Source organism: Pinus tabuliformis, chromosome 6 (assembly GCF_031772625.1).
Source record: "Pinus tabuliformis cultivar Carrire ecotype Pingquan chromosome 6, CPIR1, whole genome shotgun sequence".
Classification (NCBI taxonomy): domain Eukaryota; kingdom Viridiplantae; phylum Streptophyta; class Pinopsida; order Pinales; family Pinaceae; genus Pinus; species Pinus tabuliformis.
Genome location: NC_142292.1, coordinates 1,342,834,994 through 1,342,853,390, shown reverse-complemented (window position 1 = coordinate 1,342,853,390; position 18,397 = coordinate 1,342,834,994). Strand labels below are relative to the sequence as shown.

General features: G+C 37.0%; 2 pseudogenes; both read left to right on the top strand.

The window, feature by feature from the left end:
• Nucleotides 1-9,638: 9,638 nt before the first annotated feature.
• LOC149263569 (protein DETOXIFICATION 41 pseudogene) lies at nt 9,639-10,169 on the top strand (annotated as a pseudogene).
• Nucleotides 10,170-14,332: 4,163 nt separating this feature from the next.
• Nucleotides 14,333-14,863, top strand: LOC149263568 (protein DETOXIFICATION 41 pseudogene; annotated as a pseudogene).
• The last annotated feature ends 3,534 nt before the right edge of the window (nt 14,864-18,397 follow it).

The following is an 18,397-nucleotide window of genomic DNA, read 5'->3' as shown; positions in this document are numbered from 1 at the left end:
AGATAAATAGTGACAACAAGCATGACCTTCACTTTTACTTGTGCATATAGCACTGTCACCTCCAAGTTTGTATGAACCCTAGGTTGATAAGTAAAGTTGGTAGCCCTGGGAGTTGCAACATTCTTGTTGCAATACCTAGGCTCATCACTAGGAAGTACTTATTGATATGATGTCAAAATTCAGTGGTAATTTAAGCATAAGAATAGGTGGGAGTTTGGATCGACAAATCATCCATGACAAAAAATTAGAAAAAGTGGACCTAACTCATAAAAGAAGGGACAAATAAAGGAGAATTAGCCTCAAGATAAATAGCCTCGATAAAAGAAAAGAAGGAAATTAGAAAGTGGTGTGAGTTCCACAAAATCCCTTGGAATAACGCTGATGAATTTCCCTCATTATGATCATTGTTAGATGATCTTAAAGAGATGGATCTTAGCACATATTCTGATTCATAAAATAATAAATGAAATAATGTCATTGATGTAGAACCAAGTGCTATCATTGCATGTTCGAAGTTCCAACCAGAAGAGTCTGAGGATATCGAGGAGGGGGAATGCCTCTTCCATTAATAGATGTGGGTTAGGGGTACCCCATTACATTTTTGTTGATGGAGTTGGACCCGTCAACATTCTGTGGATCTCGCTGATATGAAATCCCAACTAGACATCACACTGTTTCCAGTAGGAGTCCTAGTAGTGGGTGGTAATGTTATGCATTGACTGCGAAAACGCGCAGAGGGAAGTATTATAACTTTGGGTGAGAAGAAGTGTATGATCATGCAGAGAGTCAAGTGCGATGCATGAAGGTTCCAACACATTAAGGTAGAAGGAAGTGCACCCCTTAGAAGCATGTATTAGTACATAGCTTGAAAGGAACACACGAGCGAAACGACATCACAAGCTAAGATGAAAAATATTCCACAAGTTAAATTGATGAGTTAGTAAACCAACACACATTCAACAAGATTCATACAAATGAGAATGAAATAGTTCATAAGCATAAGTGTAATTTAAATAACAAACATTACAAATAGAACAAGAATAACCCTACTATATTCACAACATATGCATGAAAGCGTGTTGGCTTTGATTTTATTATTATAAATGAAAGTTCCATTCATACATACACCATTGAATACCACTAGCCCCAATAGTGTAGCATTACAGTCAAGAACACCTGCTCCTCCAAAGAAGTATACTCACTCTATACTATGGAGAAGCCAAGGCTCTTCATAATACTCCCAAGTTCTTTATAAGCATAAGCCTAGCCAAAAGCCCGATTCCCAAAATCCCTTTACATGAGTTATGAGATTCTATTTATAACTGATCCAAGATCATTTTCTTAAAGATGCATAAAGAATTACATATTAGACAGATTAGGTCTTCCAGTTAGTCGCATGTGTAACTTTTCAGGTATTGTTTTCCTTCCCTATTTTTTATAATAAATAAAATAATATTGATTAACTAATTTGTTATTATAAATGAATAAACACTCATTATTAATAATTATTATAAATAAATTGATTATTTATAATAATAGTTATTTATTTATTCATTTATAATAGTTATTAATAAATTATTAGTTATTATTCCGTTTATAATAATTATTTACTTTCAAAATTATTTATTTCTTAATTATAAATAAGGAATTATTAATAATTTATTTATTTATGATAATAATTAAATTATTTTAAATAAATAATTACTATTAATTAGTATACATAAATTATAATTATTAATAATTATTATGCATAAAATTGTAATTATTAATGCCCTTCATTTATTATTTGATCAGTTGTAAAAAAAATAAATTATTCACTCTGAGCTTTTTATTATTTATAATAATAATTAATTATTATTTTATTTAGAATAATAAGTAATCACTTAACTATTTGTTTATAATAATTATTTAAATTATTATAAATAAATAATTATTATTTATAAAGCATAGCAATAATAATAATAATAATAATTTATTATTAATTTCACTAATTTAGGTTTTTTACTTTATTTGTTATTTGATTTTTTAAACATTTTATCTTTTGTTCTTTTAACTATTTATTTCATTTCGCTACAACTCTTCTATCATTCTTTCAAGAAGTCATGATGATGGATCACCTTTGGGATTCGAGAGATTGACAGAATAAGATCACTCCTGTGGATATTCCAGAATCTAGCTCAACAAAAGCTAACCACAGAAACTTGAAATCCAAAATATTACAGAGCATGTTAACTAGGAAAACTAAAAGCACATAAAATGAAGAGGAAAGAACATAACAAGCATGAGATCATGACACAAGAATTTGCTTACAGAGTTCACCCAATGTGGGTTATGTCTCCGGGCCCTACTCAATAGTGGGGAGGTCTTCTCTTATTAAGTGGCATCAAAGAGAATAAGTACAAGCAAAATTGACATAAAGACCCTTATACTTCTAAGTTGGAAGATGGAAAAACAATGGAGAGCCCAACTACTGAAACTGACATCACCACTGAATTCATGGTGCTGAGTAGAGAAAAATGGACTATAAATTTGTCCAATTCTGACAATGTCACTTTCTGCACCCCAGGGAATCTTTCTGATACCCCAAAGATTCCTTGGGCAAGGTTTCGTGATCTGCCTAGATCGTGGTTCCACCCATTCGTCCTTTGGTCCACTATTTGGTCCTCTGCGCTCTCCCCATGCAAATGATTTGTGAAGGCTTAAGTATCATTTCGTCGATAAAACCACTAAAGGATGAGCCCATAGTTCGTTAGTGGTGGAGCCGACTAGGTTAGTGGAGGTCGGGGTTCGAATCCCTTTCCTCCCCAAATTGGTTGATTATTTTGATAAACATATATATTGTGGTTGCTAGAGTTCAACCTACGTGCTTCAACAGTTAGGTGCGCGAATGGTATATATATATATATATATATATATATATATATATATATATATATATATATATATATATATATATATATATATATATATATATATATATATATGTATATATGTATATATGTATATGTGTATATATATATATATGTATATATATATATATGTGTGTGTGTGTGTGTGTGTGTATATAGTGACCATTTTGTGAGACCACCTAGTGGGTATCGGCCACGTGGGTCAAGCGGGTTCGAGCCTCATCGGTCTTGGTTGATAATTATTATCCCCTATTTATATATGGTGGGCGAGGTGTATACCACACATCCCTGACCCAACCATTGTTAATTAAATATATATATGGTTTGGAGATATGCAGAGAGGGGGTGGAGGGGGTGATAGCCCACCCCCCATTTTTTCTGTTTTTTTTTCTTTTCTTTTTACATTAACCACCATCTAAATTTGATTTTTTCCTAAATTAAGGCTTCTTAGACAAATTATCCCTTCAAAAAATTCACATGTTCTTGGGAGCCAGATTCTAGGTGTTGATCCCGTCAAATTTGTTGTCTCATTAAGCCTGCCACTTGTCCACTTTAACCAAAACTTTGAGTGCGAATAACTCGACCATATGAACTCAAATTTGAGCGTCGTTTGCACCATTTGAATAAGGGTGATGAGAAATTCGATATGGTTCTATTTTTTTCTTCTATCTGACCACTTTTATTTTTGAGCTATTTTTAAGGCCACTTGTACTTTTATATCCTCCTAGATCATTCCTCCCCACTTAAAGAGCTTTTGGGCCACCAAAAGCATTAACACGTTCAACACACAACCTATGTCCTCGCCAAACCACACTTTCAATCATATGCATTACACACAAATCTGGTACATTCCTTATAATTAAACCACACATGACTCAACACCCCATACTTTCCAAGAGTTTATAACACACACTCTTTGGTCAAGTTTTACATAGTAGAAACCAATACCCAAACTACTCATAAAAGGCCAAAAACATCATCGTTGCTTTATTAAGTGATGGAAAACACATCATCACTTTTACATTTATTCACAATGCATGATCTACAAACTGTGGCCATGACAAGTTACTACATCTAGAAAAACCATCTTTTACTTAATAAAGCAGACCACCATGAATGTGGTGGATTCGCCTGTTGAAAATTTTCACCTACTAGGTTCTTTATTGACGATTTATGGGCATAGAGCATCTGACATGTGCCTCTCTAGTTTCCAACCTCATTGCAATGACTACAACGATTATTTGTCCTTCAAACTTTATGGGTTGTCTTGGAGCCATGCTTCATTTGGTGCCCTTTTTGTCTTCGGTACAACATCTGCTGAAATTTTTGTCTCATTTCCCGAATCAAAAACCAAGTCAATGGGTCCATCTGTTGTGATCCCAAAAGTTGCAATCTTCATTTTGTCACCTGAATCTGACCCCAGCTCAATTGGTGCACCACGTGGAAATCCTAAAATTGTGACCTTCTCATAATTCTCTGATTCAGACTCTTAGTCTTGTTGCATGTTGGCAACTATCTTATGCTTCTCCTTTCTCTCATTCCTCTTAGGTCTCAATTTTCGGTGCAGTTTCCAGCAATTCTCTTCACCATGCCCTTATTTCTCAAAATGAGTACAAGATGTCTTTGCTCCTTTTCTCCTAGTTGGCACTGCCCTTTTTAGGTGCTATTCTTGTTCATGCTTCCCCCTGATTTCAAGATGAACAAACTTCACACTAGCATCATCCAGACTTTTAGGTTCAAACAATAATAATGAATGATGTAAATAACTATGCAAAGAGCTGATATATTTCTTCAACATCCCATGAGTGTCTAAGGGGACATTCAATGCTAAATCTTGTTTCCTAAACTCCTCTATAAAATTCTAAACATTTTGACCTTTACTTTGTTTTAAATGTTGTCATTCCATCATAGTTTTTTGTCGGTAACCCAATGGGTAAAATTGTCTTGTTATAGTAGAAATGAACTCAAACCAAGAGGAAAGAAGTTTATGACTATTCTTACCACCTCGTTGCTGCTTGCCTTCCCACCATACGAGAGTGGTGCCACTCAATCGAAGGGATGCTAGGTGGATCTTGGCTTTATCATTTATGATCTGTTGTATGTGGAAATATACCTCAACTATTCATATCTAGTTATCTACCTTTTCGACCTTATATTCTCCACTAAATATAGGTAAATCGAATTTGACATCCATCTTGAAGAATGGTTTCTTAGATTCATTTCTTTGATTCCTATTAGAATGATAAGAAGAAGAAGAAGAAATTTCACTGCGGATGGAGAGAGAGGAGGCTTTTCTCCACCACTTCCATGGTTTAGCGACGCATGATCATCTAGCCCATTCTTCTCTAGTTCCAATGTCTTCTCATACTCTACAAATAACTTATCAACTTTATCTACTATGTTACAGAAAGTCTTGTGATAATTTCCCTTTTCTTCCCAAAGAGCTTCCTCATCTACCATGTTTCTTCTTCGTGGTGCATGCCATGCTTCGGGATCAAATGACTTAAGATTTCCTTCGTCATTTTGGGGCTTCTTCCTAGTTAACATATACTCATGCAATTCACATCGAAAAAGGCATTCTCTTATACCAAACTTGATCCAAGATCTTTTACTTAAATATGCATAAATAATTACACATTACAAAGAATTTTAACCATGGAAATTAAAAGCACATAAAATGAAGAGGAAAGAACATAAAAATCATGAGATAATGACACAATAATTTGGTTATGGAGTTCACTCAATGTATGCTACATCTCTAGGCCCTTCTCAATAGTGGGGATGCCTTCTCTTATTAAGTGGCATCAAAGAGAATAAGTATAAGAAAAAATTGCATAAACACCCTTATACCTCCAAGCTGGAAGATGGCCGAAAAATGGAGAGCCAACTACTGAAAATGACATCACGACTAAATTCCTAGTGCTTAGTAGTGCAAAATTGACTATAAATTTGTCCAATTCCCAACAAAGTCACTTTCTGCACCTCATGGAATCTTTCTGATATCCCCAGGATTCCCTGGGCAATGTTCTGGCCTTTGCCTAGATCATGGTTCTACCCATTAGTTCTCCGGTTCACTGCAATCTCCTCATGCATGTGATTTGTGAAGGCTTAAGTATCATTTCCTTGGCAGAGCCACCAAAGGACAAGCCCACGACTCATTGGTGGTGGAGCCGACTAGGTCAGTGGAGGTAAAGATTCGAATCATCAGCCTCCCCAAGTTGGTCAATTATTTTGATAAAAATATATAGTGTGATTGCCGGTGGTCAACCTTTGAGCTTCAACGGTTAGGTGCATGGTTGGAAACATATATATATATATATATATATATATATATATATATATATATATATATATATATATATATATATATCGTCACCGTTTTGTGAGATGTCCCGGTGGGGGCTGACCATGTTGGCCGGGCGGGTTCAAGCAGCACCAATCTCAGTTGTTAATTATTATCCCCTGTTTATATATGGTGGGCGGGTTCCGCACCACAAAACCTTGATCCAACCATGGTTAATTAAATATATATTTGGTTTTGAGATATGCAGAGCGGGGGTCGTGCAGGTGACGACCCACCCCCCATTTATATATATATATATTTATTTTACATTAACCACTGTATATATTTTGATTTTTGCTGAAATTAAGGCTTATTAGATAAATAATTGCTTCGACAAATTCACCTATTCTCAAGAACCAGATTCTGCGTGCCAGTCTTGGGAAAATTTGTTGCATCCTTAAGCCTACCACTTGTCCACTTTGACCAAAAGTTTGATTATGAATAACGCAACCATACAAACTCAGATTTGAGTGTCATTTGCATCGTTAGAATGAGGGCGATGAGAAATTTTATCTGATTCTAGTTTTGCTTCTACTTAACCACTTTGATTTTTGATCTATTTTTAAGGCCACTTATACTTTGATAGCCTCCTAGATCAAGAACAAGAGGGGGTAACTCTTCAACTCTCCTTTGTGACCTTTACACTACCCTAATGACTCTTCAACTTCTTTACAAAATGACACACTAAATTACATGATGACTCTTCATATTCCAATATTGGCACTTGGAATTTCACTTACAACATAATATAAATAATATTACATTTTACACTCTTACCCATATAGGACAAGAAAAGGTAGAGACAACTTGATAGCATAACAAGACAAGACACTATGATGCTTGAGTTTGGGAACCCTCTAGCTCGGAAACTTCCACTTGATGCTTTTCGGTCACATATCGATGCCAAGATTGGTACTGTACGATGACATCCCCAAACTACATGATGGTGTCAGGCTAGAAGCAGACTCTAGCCTCCATAGCATCCAGGTACAATGATTTGGAACCAGTCTTAATTTATTTCTCGAGCAGGAGCAACATGATTCTAATCTAGATAGGACCACCGATGTAGTTTTTCTTCTTTTGTTTGTTCAGCTCTAAATCCTCCTTGGTGGTCTGAAGTTGAAGCTTCTTTCTTCATAACAATGACATACCTACCACTTGAAACTGTTAGGGTTTTCACTAAAGATTAAACATTAAAACCTAAAAAGAATGAAATCAATAGACAACTTTAATCACTTATTACATAAGAAAATCTTTAAGATGGGTCTGGCAGAATCAATCTTTGAAGAGGATTTTTGAAAAATAGCCATAGCACCAACTACCTTAAGAACCCTAGCATCGAGCTTGAAATATTCATAAACAGAAAAAGACATAAGTAATTTGTTCGAAGAAAAAAAATGTACAAAATGTTGAAAGAAAAATTACTGCAAAAATAATTATTTATGAATTAGCTATTGATACAAGTGAACAATGTCGAAAAAAGGATCCAAAAACTAGTTAAAGTTGCGTTACCACCCAAATTGTAGAGTCATTCTTTGCAACAGAAAATGAGCAAATGAGTTACCGAAGGCACAAGAGTGACAAGATAGTTACCATGTAACCATAACGTTTCCACTAATCGTCAATAAAAATTATAACCATCAAAGATGATAGATCTAAACCCACTCTTTCCAACATTGTCACATCACAAAATGACATATGATCAAATGCCTTTGCGAGAATTTGATTAGTTTTTCAATCATAAAGATTATTACATGTCTTACATACCATAACATATATTTTATACTACATATCAAACTTATGAGTTGATAAACCAAAACAATATTAATAATTTGGATCTCATACTCACGTAGACAAGCCAACCATATGTATCCAGAGATTGAACATATGAATAATATATCAAGTTAATTATGTTTCTTTCCAACAAATGTGAATTGTAAATGTTAATGAGGATAAATAATTATATTGCTGTGATATATATAAAAAATAATTTAGCAATAAAAATAATAATTTCATTTCTTTTATGTTAAATGTTCATGGATGTTACACTCCACACTTTATTTTTAAATAAATAATATTTCAATGTTTTTTATATTTATATTTATATTATACCATGTTTGGTATATAAATAAATAATATATAAATATTCTTTCTCATACTTATATGTGTATATTTAAATTATATTATTTTATTATATATTTGATTATTTAATTTAATTTAATTATGAGTCTTGTTAGACTCCGTCTTGTATGTCAAATGTGAGATTGATTCTTCTTCAAAAGAAGAAATCATTAAATGTGTTTTTTTTTTAGAATATGTATCAAATTCTCCAACTCTTCAAAAGCAGCAGCTTCCTCAACTCCTATCTCCGCAAAAAACACAAACAGAAGAAAACAAAACATCATCAGCAATCAGAGGCAAAGCAAGTTACAAGCTATTTGGAGAGGTCTCATTGGAAATCCCAAACAAACTTCATTGTCACAACTATTGAATCAAATGATTGTGTTAGCGTTGGGAATGCCCTGCGTCTTATTGATCAGAGGAATGTGACCTAAGGTGATTTTGAGCTTGTTAGTAGTAACACTGTGAGTAATATGTCTTTGAGGCAAGAGTTCATTCTGAGCAGCATGCTTCTGCCAGATTTTAGGGCTGCTATGGTTGGGCCTCCAGACATTGTAGTTGCAACACCAGCTTGTATTGGGACAAGTATTTATAAAAATATTCTTCAGTCTTCATCTCTTGAGGAGTCACTTGCTACGGTGGTTTTAGATGAGATCTTCTTCTATCATATGGGTATGAAGAGGACTTGAAATCTCTGGTTCATTATATTCCACGTCGGTGTCAGTGTATCCTAATGCCTGCAACTTCAAGATGTCAAGAAAATAAAAAAGCTTGTGTTGCATAGTCCTGTAATTCTGACACTAACTGAAGTGGAAGGAAACGAGTATGATGGAGTTGTACCCAATAGTGTGCAACAATTTTGGATTTCATGTGATGTGCATGACAAACTACTTTACATTCTTGCCCTTCTCAAACTGGAATTGGTTCAAAAGAAAGCTTTAATCTTTGTTAATTCTATTGATACGGGTTTCAGGTTGAAACTCTTCCTTGAACAGTTTGGGATCAAATCTGCTGTCTTGAATTCAGAGTTGCCACAAAACTCACGTCTCCACATGCTTGAGGAGTTCAACAGCTTCCTCCTTTATATTTTGCATATGGCTTTTCTGAGGTTCATATCATCGCACTCTGTGGCATCCAAGGATCGTATATAATCTCTGTACCTGTGGCTTGCATCTATGATTATAATGGTTTGATTTGTTTTGAAGTTCATATGGTTTGAGGCTTGTATGATTCGTATGGTTCAACCCTGAATGGTCTCATTATATATGGGTCTCAGCACAGCTGCAAGTATAAGAGTTGGTAATGAGCTAGGAGCCCGGCGCCCGAAAATTGCCAGATTTTTCAGTTGTAGTTGCTTCGTCATAAGTGTCATTCTTGCCGCAGCAGTCATGTTACTGAAAAAGGAACTGGCTATGTTATTCACAAGCAGCACTATGGTTATGAGCGTTGTTTATGCATTGATCCCTCTCCTTGCAATATCTGTAATCTTGAATGGCACTCGACTTATTCTCTCAGGGGTGGCGATAGGATGCAGTTGGCAAACTGTGGTAGCGTATGTGAATTTGGCAACATATTACGTCATTGGCCTACCTATTGGAATTGTTTCAGGGTTTAAGGTCAACATGGGAGTCGATGGAATATGGTGGGGAATGATAATCGGAGTGACACTCCAGACGTTGGCTCTAATTATTCTTACAACACGGACTAATTGGAACAAAGAGGTCCAAACAGTATCAGATAGAGTCGAGCATTCCCAATATGAGGAAAATGATTCCTCAGATATACTGCCCGCTTGACTAGGCTCTTTATGAAGCGCAACTTGTCAGGGGTTGGTGTTGAGGACATGCCTAATAATGCAAATGGTAAAGAAATTTTCATTACGCGCACCTCTCTTTTAAATGGCGTGAATCCCACTTCACTACCTATGCCCATTTTTCCAACCCTGAAACAAAGGTAAATGGAGAGTCCCAGTCAGTGAAGCAATGAGGAAACCGATGTAATTAGTGATGTTTGAATATATTCAGGTTGTGTCCTACAGGCCCTGGTTTCATTTAATTGAACAAACGTGGAAGTCACCAATTAAAACCAGGTTAGAGGAAATTTATTTCAGTCAATTTTGGTGGAGGTTCTGCTGGTTCCAAAGGTGCACATTCCGAATGACTGTTGTTGTCCTTTGAGAAACGAGCACATGTTCTTTGCTATAGTTCTCAGGTTGAGAAGTGCGAGGCATCTGGCTTTTGCTATGTAAATAACATTGTCTTGGCTACTCTAGAAATTCTTAAGGTCCATCAACGAGTGCTTTATATCGATATTGATATTCATCACGGGGATGGGGTGGAGCAGGCAGTGGCACTCAACCAAATAGAACCATTCCTTTTATCAATGCGTCGGCGGAGCAAGTTTTACGATGTGTCCTTGGAGCAGCAAAAGAGGATCCAGTGCCAATTATTTCCAGAGAAGCTGCAAGACATGTAATTGAGAAACTGTTGAAGCATCTTACATCAGCACTCATGAAATTTCGCATTGCTTGCGTCTTCTTTAATATTGTCTAAAAGAAATGACAGCTAGAGAAACACTTGATTTCTCTACCAGATGTCAAGGTGTTGGTCAAAGATTCAAGGTGCTTGCTGAACTCACTCAAAGGGAAAAGGACCCACGTATACTTCAGATTTAAACGCAACAGAACACCAGTAAAAGATCTTCATTAAAGGCAAAGTTTTAATGGAGAACCATTTTTATTAAAAAATCGGTTTTATTCAAACAGTAGCAAGAAGGTGAAAGGACCGCAGCCAAAATTAGAATGCAGATCATTTACCATAAGCAAAGATATAGGAACGAATTTGCCTATTTTTATCCTTAGTCATGATTTCATGAGATCCTTGCTCCAGTTTATCGGCCATCAGAGGGATTCTTGCAATTATTGATGAACAGCTCATTTTTTTTATCGACCTGTAGGGAAAAAAATTTTGGTCTATGCACTGATCATTAGGAATAGATGAGTGGCTTTTTACTATTTTTCATAATGCCAGTTGAAATAGTTCCATCTTTTCATGGATCGGTTTTCTTCTGAGCTGTTTATGTATTAAAAAAAAAAATCATTTGTAAGAGTTAGTGTAGAGAGGGGGAGAGAGTTCTAAGAGCTGGTGGAGAACAGAGAGCTTCTATTGTACAAATTTTGACAGAGATTTTAATTAAAACACACAGCTCTGGCTTCTGCGATTCCTGTGGTATGAAATTTAACATTTTTGTTCTCCTTTGTTTCATGTAAAGCCTGTTATGTGTTCATTTCATTTCATGATCGTTTCCATTTGAACAAATGAAGTGTTAAGGTAGAATTCATAATTTATATGCTCTGCCTTTAAGTTTGTTCATATTCAATGTTTTCTTCTGTTTGACAAGGAGTCATCTTCTATGCCCTTGTCAGATCCTCAACAGTCTTGCCATTCCATTTAATCTCAATTTGATGTTAAAATTTCTTGCCTACCTTGCCTCAGGAGATAACCTGTTTTTGATTACATTTCTCTGTTCAAGTTGTTTCTTTGCCCATGCAACCCAGAAAAACCCCATCATTTTATTAAAAACCCCTTTTTATCAGTTTACTAGCATAAAATCAGTGTTCTTAATTGGTCATCTCCGTCTTTGAAGACCTTTCGCCGAGATAGACCTGGAGAGAGCCCTCTCCTGCCCTGTAGGGCTAGCTACGAGGCTAAGTGGTTTGATGTTACCTTGAGTTTTGCCTTCTTCAGCCTGAGGCAAATTCGAGCGCTAACATATTGGCGACCATACTGGGGAGAACATTCGACTTGTTGATTGTCTTGTCCCAGTACATGAAATCAAATTGCAGATCTGATACTGATGGTGGACAACAGTCAGACACATATGCAGGCTGAACCATTCACCTGGCGACTCCAACTCGATCCAGACATTCCAACGCTTGCTGATCCATTCATGCAATGGTAGGGTATGTGGCAAACTCTTCCCTGTGTGAAGTTGTAGAAGAAATAAGAAATGAGTTAGCAGATACTGAATTTGATGAAGATGTTTTCAGTGCCTTGCTTCAATGGTTGAAATCTTCAAAGTTCCCTTGGTTCAAAGCTAAATTTTGTGAGTTAATTGTTGAAAGAATCGAAAAGGAGATTCAATATTTAGATGAGCAGATCCAGTCATATGATTTCCAAGATCCCAAAAAGTTCTTGGAATTCCTTCCTCCATTTAAACAAGAAATCATAGAATTGCCTACAGATGTTTACATTGACAGTGTGCAGCTGGAGGTATGTATTGCAGAGTTGGGGCAGCCAACAGAGTATGGCTTTCGTGATCCAATTTTGATGTACATGGCAACATTTTTCAGTTTGACTGACAAATGAGGCTGTCTTTTCCATGACCAGGGTCATTACGTGCATGAAGGGCTGCCAGCAATTACATCTGTGTCCTGGCGGAAGCATTCTCAAGCGGCATCATTCTCAGGTTTACTAGAATGGTTAATCTGCCATTTTAGTATTACCTGATCTACTGTTTTTACAGCAAAGTATAGTAGATTTTGTAAATAAATAAACAGCCAAAAGGAAACATCTTGTTCCAGTTTCATTACAGTTTAGTTTGAAGTTTTCCGAATTAGTCTTTCAATCAATTCAGTCAGTTTCCAGTTAATAAGTTGAGTCTTCAGTTGTGTTGATTTGTTGAAATGATGACTCCATTTCCCAATGGATGGAGGCACTGTCTGCTCTCCCAAAGTTCTGCGGTTCTTGGCACCTCCAAGAAGCGGCAACTGCCATCCCAAGTGGAGCCGATGTTAGACTCCGTCTTGTATGTCAAATGTGAGATTGATTATTCTTCAAAACCTTGTTTTGAGGAAGAAATCATTAAATGTGTTTTTTTTTTTAGAATATGTATCAAATTCTCCAGCTCTTCAAAAGGCAACAGCTTCCTCAGCTCCTATCTCTGCAAAAAACACAAACAAAAGAAAACAAAACATCATCAACAATAAGAGGCAAAGCAAGTTACAAGCTATTTGGAGAGGTCTCACTGGAAATCCCAAACAAACTTCATTGTCACAGCTATTGAATCAAATGATTGTGTTAGCGCTGGGAATGCCCTGCGTCTTATTGATCAGAGGAATGTGACCCGAGGTGATTTTGTGCTTGTTAGTAGTAACACTGTGAGTAATATGTCTTTGAGGCAAGAGTTCATTCTGAGCAGCATGCTTCTGCCAGATTTTAGGGCTGCTATGGTTGGGCCTCCAGACATTGTAGTTGCAACACCAGCTTGTATTGGGACATGTATTTCTAAAAATATTCTTCAGTCTTCATCTCTTGAGGAGTCACTTGCTACGTTGGTTTTAGATGAGATCTTATTCTATCATATGGGTATGAAGAGGACTTGAAATCTCTGGTTCATTATATTCCACGTCGTTGTCAGTGCATCCTAATGTCTGCAACTTCAAGATGTCGAGAAAATAAAAAAGCTTGTGCTGCATAGTCCTGTAATTCTGACACTAACTGAAGTGGAAGGAAACGAGTATGATGGAGTTGTACCCAACAGTGTGCAGCAATTTTGGATTTCATGTGATGTGCATGACAAACTACTTTACATTCTTGCCCTTCTCAAACTGGAATTGGTTCAAAAGAAAGCTTTAATCTTTGTTAATTCTATTGATACGGGTTTCAGGTTGAAACTCTTCCTTGAACAGTTTGGGATCAAATCTGCTGTCTTGAATTCAGAGTTGCCACAAAACTCACGTCTCCACATGCTTGAGGAGTTCAACAACTTCCTCCTTTATATTTTTCATATGGCTTTTTTGAGGTTCATATCATCGCACTCTGTGGCATCCAAGGATCGTATATAATCTCTGTACCTGTGGCTTGCATCTATGATTATAATGGTTTGATTTGTTTTGAAGTTCATATGGTTTGAGGCTTGTATAATTCATATGGTTCAGCCCTGAATGGTCTCGTTATATATGGGTCTCAGCACAGCTGCAAGTATAAGAGTTGGTAATGAGCTAGGAGCCCGACGCCCGGAAATTGCCAGATTTTTCAGTTGTAGTTGCTTCATCATAAGTGTCATTCTTGCCGCAGCAGTCATGTTACTGAAAAAGGAACTGGCTATGTTATTCACAAGCAGCACTATGGTTATGAGCGCTGTTTATGCATTGAATCCTCTCCTTGCAATATCTGTAATCTTGAATGGCACTCGACTTATTCTCTCAAGGGTGGCGATAGGATGCGGTTGGCAAACTGTGGTAGTGTATGTGAATTTGGCAACATATTACGTCATTGGCCTACCTATTGGAATTGTTTCAGGGTTTAAGGTCAACATGGGAGTCGATGGAATATGGTGGGGAATGATAATCAGAGTGACACTCCAGACGTTGGCTCTAATTATTCTTACAGCACGGACTAATTGGAACAAAGAGGTCCAAATAGTATCAGATAGAGTCGAGCATTCCCAATATGAGGAAAATGATTCCTCAGATATACTGCCCGCTTGACTAGGCTCTTTATGAAGTGCAACTTGTCAGGGGTTGGTGTTGAGGACATGCCTAATAATGTAAATGGTAAAGATGTTTTCATTACGCGCACCTCTCCTTTAAATGGCGTGAATCCCACTTCGCTACCTATGCCCATTTTTTCCAACCCTGAAACAAAGGTAAATGGAGAGTCCCAGTCAGTGAAGCAATGAGGAAACCAATGTAATTAGTGATGTTTGAATATATTCAGGTTGTGTCCTACAGGCCCTGGTTTCATTTAATTGGACAAACGTGGAAGTCACCAATTAAAACCAGGTCAGAGGAAATTTATTTCAGTCAATTTTGGTGGAGGTTCTGTTGGTTCCAAAGGTGCACATTCCGAATGACTGTTGTTGTCCTTTGAGAAATGAGCACATGTTCTTTACTATAGTTCTCATGCTGAGAAGTGCGAGGCATCTGGCTTTTGCTATGTAAATAACATTGTCTTGGCTACTCTAGAAATTCTTAAGGTCCATCAACGAGTGCTTTATATCGATATTGATATTCATCACGGGGATGGGGTGGAGCAGGCAGTGGCACTCAACCAAATAGAACCGTTCCTTTTATCAATGCGTCGGCGGAGCAAGTTTTACGATGTGTCCTTGGAGCAGCAAAAGAGGATCCAGTGCCAATTATTTCCAAAGAAGCTGCAAGACTTGTAATTGAGGAACTGTTGAAGCATCTTACATCAGCACTCATGAAATTTCACATTGCTTGCGTCTTCCTTAATATTGCCTAAAAGAAATGACAGCTAGAGAAACACTTGATTTCTCTACCAGATGTCAAGGTGTTGGTCAAAGATTCGAGGTGCTTACCGAACTCACTCAAAGGGAAAAGGACCCACGTATACTTCAGATTTAAACGCAACAGAACACCAGTAAAAGTTCTTCATTAAAGGAAAAGTTTTAATGGAGAACCATTTTTATTAAAAAATCGGTTTTATTCAAACAGTAGCGAGAAGGTGAAAGGACCGCAGCCAAAATTAGAACGCAGATCATTTACCATAAGCAAAGATATAGGAACGAATTTGCCTATTTTGATCCTCAGTCATGATTTCATGAGATCCTTGCTCCAGTTTATCGGCCATCAGAGGGATTCTTGCAATTATTGCTGAACAACTCATTTTTTTTTATCGACCTGTAGGGAAAATGTTTTTGGTCTATGCACTGATCATTAGGAATAGATGAGTGGCTTTTTACTATTTTTCATAGTGCCAGTTGAAACAGTTCCATCTTTTCATGGATCGGTTTTCTTCTGAGCTGTTTATGTATTAAAAAAAAAAATCATTTGTAAGAGTTAGTGTAGAGAGGGGGAGAGAGCTCTAAGAGCTGGTGGAGAACAGAGAGCTTCTATTGTACAGATTTTGATAGAGATTTTAATTAAAACACACAGCTCTGGCTTCTGAGATTCCTGTGGTATGAAATTTAACATTTGTGTTCTCCTTTGTTTCATGTAAAGCCTGTTATGTGTTCATTTCATTTCATGATCATTTCCATTTGAACAAATGAAGTGTTAAGGTAGAATTCATAATTTATATGCTCTGCCTTTAAGTTTTTTCATGTTCAATGTTTTCTTCTGTTTGACAAGGATTCATCTTATATGCCCGTGTCAGCTCCTCAGTAGTCTTTCCATTCCATTTAATCTCAACTTGATGTTAAAATTTCTTGCCTACCTTGCCTCAGGAGATAACCTGTGTTTTTTATCACATTTCTCTGTTCAAGCTGTTTCTTTGCCCATGCAGCCCAGAAAAACCCCATCATTTTATTAAAAACCCCTTTTTATCAGTTTACTAGCCTAAAATCAGTGTTCTTAATTGGTCATCTCCGTCTTTGAAGACCTTTCGCCGAGATAGACCCGGAGAGAACCCTCTCCTGCACCGTAGGGCTAGCTATGAGGCTAAGTGGTTTGATGTTACCTTGAGTTTCACCTTCTTCAGCCTGAGGCAAATTCGAGCGCTAACAAGTCCATTTTATTATTGTAATTAATTACAAAATGACAAAGTTAATAAATTTAGACTTAACAATTCATGTTTTCTTAGTATTATTTTTATATTATCTTTATATATTATAGTAATATTAGGACATCTCTACAACTCAATATATGGTAGATGTGTAGGCATCACAGGGTTGATTAGATCAATCATCACAGGGCATGCATTGTGTTCATATCGAGTCACTACCTGTGTCTAGAATTCCAGAATATGGTAAAGACGGCTTACCAATTCTACCTTCATCATATATTCTCCACTTCCTGCACTTATTGGAACTTGGATTCCTGAACTTTTATGAGCGAATTGAACTTTTATTCAGTGTTTCTAGCCTCTCTTGACTGCGTTGCACTACTTGCTTAATCCGTTCAGTGGATGTAAACCGGTTTATGTTGAGGCCTTGAAATCTTGGTAATATGGAAAGCAACAATAAGTAAATAAGGAATTTGCAGATGGCACAAATGAGGGGAATTTATAGCCAAGGGTGAAGCTAGCCCTTGTGAATGTTTGACTTCCTTCATGACTGTTTGAATTACATGACTCTTCAACTTTACATGAATCTTCATATTTTCACGTGGGTCTCTTGGATTTCCACGTTACATTACATTGATTACAATAGTATGGCCCATAATAGTGATGTGGCCGAGATGACTCATGACATGACTCGGCACAATAGATTTGGTATCTTCATGTTGGTGGTGGTGTCCATGTCAAGTTACAGTGCTACTAAGTGACAAATGTGCTCTTGGTGTATCATAACTTCACCTCCGCATGGCAAGGTGTGTGGAGTCTTTGATGGTCTTGGTGTTAGCTTGATGTTGCACATGCATGTCTCTCCTTTGCTTGTACTTGGCATGCTCCATGTGCTCATTCGTTCATGAACAAGTCTTCTTGTATGTGCTCCTTGTTGATCATGTTCTTTGTCACACCATGTCTCATCCATGTACTTATATCTGCAATCACACATGATGAGACGACATCAAATCCAGAAATATCCTATTCTACCATGATGCATTATTTTTCGCTTTCGAATGCAAGTGACTGGGAGGGAGGACAAGGCTCTAAAAATGCACAGAGCAAATTTCAAGTCGAGATGTAGGTTCTGGGAAATGTCAATGAAAATTGCGCAGAGGTCATTGGGAGGCTAAGATGGGTAGTTTGGATTAGCAATGACTGTCTACGAGATCTAGCTCAGTTGGAGGGTAGATCTGCGCAATTTTTCCAGGGGGACAGTTGAGGTAATAGGGGGAAACTGGTAGTGAACACTGCACAATTTCTCTTGGGAGGCTAGGAGCAGGCTGTGGGAGGCTTCTAGCCAAAACTGCATCGAGCTGGGAGGCTAGCTTGCAGGACATCGCTGCGTAGTTTTTGAGCTGAGTGGCATGTTGGGAAGCTAGGAGATAGCCCATGAAAACAACATAGTTTTAAGGAGGAGCACCAATCCGACTGACACAGTGACTAGCTGAGAAAACTGTGCAAATTTTTAGGGCAGTGCAGTGACAGGTAGTGGCTGTGTGTCCAACATGTCT